Genomic DNA, 5,566 nt, shown 5'->3' on the forward strand with positions numbered 1-5,566 from the left:
CCAGGGGTGCTTAACCACTGAGCCACATTCCTGCCCCTTTTAAAAAATATTTTATTAGAGACAGGGTCTCACTGAGTTGCTAGGGCCTTGCTAAGTTACTGAGGCTGGCTTTGAACTCACCATCCTCCTGCCTCAGTCTACCAAACTGCTGGGATTACAGGCATGTGCCACCACACCAGGCCAAGCTTCAGCAATTTAGCAACGCCCTAAACAATTTAGCAAGACCCTGTCTCAGATTTAAAAAAATAAAATAAAAAGGAGACAGGGTTGTGGCCAGTGGTTAAGTGCCCCTGGGTTCAATCCCTGATACAATCAATCAATCAATCAATAAGTTTACCCAGTCTGTGGTATTCAGTTATAGCAATAGAAAACAAATTAAGACAGCCATTGAAATTGTAAATCCACATACCCTTGACTCAGCAATTTTCCTGTGTGTGTGTGTGTTTTGTAGGGAATTCCCTAAAGCATTTTTTCCAGTAAGAAAAATTGGGGCTGGAGATGTGACTCAGTGGCAGAGAGCTTGTCTAGCATGTGCAAGGCCCTGTGTTCAAGCCCCAGTACTGGAAATTAAAAGAGAAGGAAAGAAGGATGGAAGGAAGGGAGGGAGGGAGGGAAGGAGTGAGGAAAGGAGGAGGGAAGGAAGGAAAAAACCATTTGTAGAGGAAAAGGTAAATAAGTCATGCACATCCATACTGTGAACCCCCTTTGAGCTCTTTTTATTTTTGTTATTTGCAGTGCTAGGGATTGAACCCAGGGCCTTGCATATGTTAGGCAAGTGCTCTACCACTGAGCCACGTCCTAAGTTCCCCTTTGCATTTCTTTAAAAGACTATGGTGCCTAATTATATGTATATACATGGAATGATGTCAATGATATATTGTTAAGTTCTTAGAAAAGCAAGTTTGAGATAAATACTTACATTTGCTGAGGGCTGGGTTGTGGCTCAGTGGTAGAGCACTTGCCTCCCATGTAAGAGGCACTGGGTTCAATCCTCAGCACTACGTAAAAATAAATAAAATAAAGGTATTGTGTTCATCTACAACTACAAAAACATTTTTTAAAAATGCTGAAGGACCTTGGATGAAAGCATAGCACAAGGCATCTTTGTAATAAAACTGTTCCCTGTCTTGACTGTGCTGGTGATCACATGTAACTACGTGTCAAAAAACTTCATATGACTAAACACATGCTCTTGTGCACACACATGTAAACTAATGGACTCCAAATAAGGTCAGTGGATGGTGTCAATGTCAGTTTCCTGATTATGATAGTGTTCTATAATTATGTTATATGACCTCTGGGGAATTTGGGTGAAGGGTATATGGAATCAGTCTGCTTTATGTCTTACAACTGCATGTAAATCTACAATTTAAAAAGATATATCCATATGTGTGTACTTTTTTCTTTTTCTTTTTAAGTGGGACTAGGGACTGAATCCAGTGGCACTCTACCACTGAGCTACATCCTCAGTCTTTTTTTATTTTTTTGTGGTGCTGAGAATTGAAATCAAAGACTTGTGCATGCTAAGCAAACACTGTACCTTGGAGTTATAGCCTCAAGTCTCCCAATCCTTTTTTCAATTTTTATTGTTATTTTTGTCACCAGTGGAGATTGAATTCAAGGGTGCTCTACCATTTAGCTACATCCCCAGTTCTTTTTATTTTTAGAAACAAGCCCTCACTAAGTTGTGAAAGTGGTCCTCAAATTTGTCATCCCCCTGCCTCAGCCTTCCACGTCGTTGGGATTATAGATGTAATCCATGTAAACACCATGCCTGGCTCATACATAGGTACTTATATATGCATAAAAATGTAGAAAGTCACACCAGATGCAGTTAGTGGTAGTTGTTTTGTAGTTTGTCATAAGAAGGAGATTTACTATTCACTGTACATACTTTTGTACTTTGAATGATCTTATGTATACATATATTCTTTTTTTTGAGAAAAAGGAAAAAGAAGGTTTATTGCTTTGCTAGCAAAAGAGAAACAAAGGGGACTCCTGTCCCAAAGGCTGTGATTCTGCCCATCAGCAGGAACAGGAGCTTTTAAAGAGGTGATTCAAAGGCTATATTCCATGTGTTCTCTGTTGGAGTTGTAATTCACGTGTTAATTTGGGAGATAGTCATTTCTGAGATCTTCTGGTGCCATCCCCAAAGTCTAGATTACTTGGTTCCTGTGGTGATTATGTGTTCGAGGACAGAAAACTGTGCCTGGGATGGAGAAGAAAAATAATCCTGTTTTCCCTGATATTAGGGAAGGGGAGGGATTATGAGGAGAAGCAGGGAAAGAGGAAGAGAAAGAAGCATGTCCATTTTAAAATCAAGTTCCAGTGGCAGAGCAACAAGGGCTATATTCAAATCATAAAGTGGACCAGTGTTACATTTCCCCACTGTCAATTTGAACATTCCATTTCTATGGAAAAATGGGTAATGACATCTCCAAGCTACTTACTGCTGAAAGGGGTCAAAGTTGGGAGAAGTAACCAAAAGTCCTTGTTCTCTATCAGGTGGGGTGTGGACAGTTAAACGCATTAAGCATAAGAGCAGTACAGAGGTCCACAGTGGCAGATTGCAGGTGACTGGACAAGGCACACATAGGGCAGGGATCATGCAAATGGCCAAGTTTGTTGTAACTTTCATGAGTTAATTTTTCTTTTTCTCAAGGTGGACCATGATGGAGCAACCTGCACTGTTCAGGAAGAGAAGGCAGGATTTCCCCGAAACAAAAATATAACAATGGTCCACTTTATGCTTTAAACACAACCTTTGCTGCTCTGCCACTGCAACTTAATTCTTTTTAATTGTAAAGAAAATTCAGCTGAAGAAATTGTTGTAGTCAGTGGAATCAGAGATGCTGCTTTATTATCAGAGTACCAGTATCCAATTTCTCTTTCTTAGCTGCACTTTGAGGAATGGCTAATCTTCCCATTGTTGGATGAGACTGATGGCCTGCTAAGGAGACTACAAGGTGAGACCCATCTTTGATAGACACTTTTCCTGCAAAATGTCCTTTATGGTTAAAAAATAATAATTCTTCTTTGGTTTAAATTAAAAATATTAGGGCATGGTAGTGCCCACCTATAATCCCAGGGCTCAGGTGGCTTAGGCAGGAGCATCACAAGTTCAAGGCCAAACTGGGAAAACTAGCAAGAACCTCAGCAACTTAGTGAGAACTTCTCTCAAAATTAAAAAAAATATATAAATTAAAATAAAGGACTGAGGATGTACTGCAATGGTAGAGCATCCTTGAATTCAATTCCCAGTATTGCAAAAGAAAAAGGGGGGTGGGAGGAATCTATAGGGGATCAAAATGTATTTGATATAGAAGATCAAAATGTATTTTAATTGAAGAAAAGAAAAGCTAGAGAACAATATTGTACTTAAAACACCTACATGTGTGCATGAATATGTGTGTGTTACACATGAATGAACACTTGTATATACATAGAATGTTTCTGGAATAAACTGTTGCTAGTGGCCACATCATTAAGGAATGATGTGGTAGGAAAAATAATGTTCTCCCAAGATATAAGTAGCCTAATCCCTAGAAGCTGTGAATACACCGTGGTACTTAGCAGTGGGGAGTTAAAGTTGTAGATGAAATTAAGTTGCTAATTAGCTGATCGAGATGGGGACATTATCCTGGATTGTTCTGGCATGTCCAATGTGATCACAAGAGTCCTCTATAAGTGAAAAATGGAGTAGGGGGTCAGCATCAGAAAGAGATTTGACAATGTTTCTCTGCTGGCTTTGAAAATGGAGAAAGAGGTCATGACCAAGGAATGAAGGTGACACCTAAGAAGTGGAAAAGGCAAGAAAATAGACTGACACTTTGATTTTAGTTCAGTGAGACTTATTTTGGACTCTGACCTCTACAATTGAAGATAATAAGTCTGTGGGAAACTAATATAAATAAAATAAAGGTAAAAGAATACACTGGAATACTTGTACTTTTCAACTTGCACTTTTAGAACAAAAAGAAACAGACATCAAATTTAAGAGCTGAATGAGGCTGTGGATGGATGTATTTCATAGAAAATCTGGAACCCTGCCGGGCACGATGATACACACCTGTAATCCCAGCAGCTTGGGAGGCTGAGGCAAGAGGATTGCAAGTTCAAAGCCAGCCTCAGCAAAAGCTAGGCACTAAGCCACTCAGTGAGACCCTGTCTCTAAATAAAATACAAAAAATAGGGCTGGGGATGTGGCTCAGTGGTTGAGTGCCTCTGAGTTCAGTCCCGGTACCCCCCCAAAAAAAACATCTGGAACCCAGAGGGTGAGATGGACTTTGAGTGGATTGCTTTAGGCCCACCCAACTGTGTGACAACAGAAGCATTTTCACTTTAATTCATTACTGATATTGAACTTTTCTGGCTGTGTTAGTCAGGTTCCCCAGAGAAAGAAAACCAATAAAATTTATTATATGGTCATGTGATCATAGAAGCTGACAAGCCCCAAGATTTGCATGGGGAGTTGGTGATCTGGGGATCCTAGAAGATGTCTCAGTTTCAGTCTGAAAGCAGGAAAAAGCCAATGTCTCAGTTCAAAGATCACCGGGCAGCCAGGTGCAGTGGCACACACTTGTAATCCCTGCAGCTTGGGAGGCTGATGTAGGAGGATCATAAGTTCAAAGCCAATCTCAGCAACTTAGTGGGGCACTTAGCAATTTAGCAAGACCCTGTCTCAAAATAATAAAAATGGTTGGGAATGTGGCTCAGTGGTTAAGCGCCCCTGGATTCAATCCCCGGTTCACCCTTCCCCACCAAAAAAATCCCCAAGTTCACCAGGCAAGAAGAGTTCTCTCTGAAACTGTAGAGGGTTGGCCTTCTTGTTCTATTTAGGCTTTTAACTGATTGAATGAGGTCTACCCACTGTACAGAACGCTAGCTGCTTTACTCAGTCTATTGATTTAAATATTATTCTCATGCCAAAATGGCCTCACAGACACATGCAGAATATGTTTGAGCAAACATTCTTGACCCTGTGGCCCAGTCAAGTTAAAACATAAAATTACCCATCACAATAGGTGAAAAGGTTTAAACACCACAGACCCAATAAACATTACCATTCTACTGACCAGTAAAATGAAGCCAGAGAGGAAGGCCTTTGATCTTCTGATCTTCCTTACTATATTTATTTTTGCTGATAGATTTAAGGTGCAAGGCTTCACTCCTTTGTAGAGGTGCCAGGAGAGCATCATTTCCTCGCTTTGTCCAGCTTCTAGAGGTCACCACATTCCTTGGCTCATGACCATTTTCCCCTGCCTTCAAAGGCATAGGTCAAGCCTTTCTCACATCAAATCAATCTGACACAGACTCTCCTGCCTCCTTTCATTTATAAGGACCTTGTCCTTATATTGGGCCGACCTGGATAAACCAGGATAATCTCCTAATCTCAAGGTTAGCTGATTAGAAACCTCCTTGCCATGTGACAACATATTCACAGATGTTGGGGATTAGGAAGTGGACATCTGTGAGGGACTATTATTCTGCCTCCCACAATATGAACATCAGAGAGTCCTGAAAAAACCTCTGTCTTTATATCCATGATCTTTATTTATTTATTTAT

The sequence above is a fragment of the Marmota monax genome, unplaced genomic scaffold (assembly GCF_021218885.2).
Source record: "Marmota monax isolate L192 unplaced genomic scaffold, Marmota_monax_Labrador192_F-V1.1 WCK01_AAM20220418_F8-fsc00054, whole genome shotgun sequence".
Lineage (NCBI taxonomy): Eukaryota > Metazoa > Chordata > Mammalia > Rodentia > Sciuridae > Marmota > Marmota monax.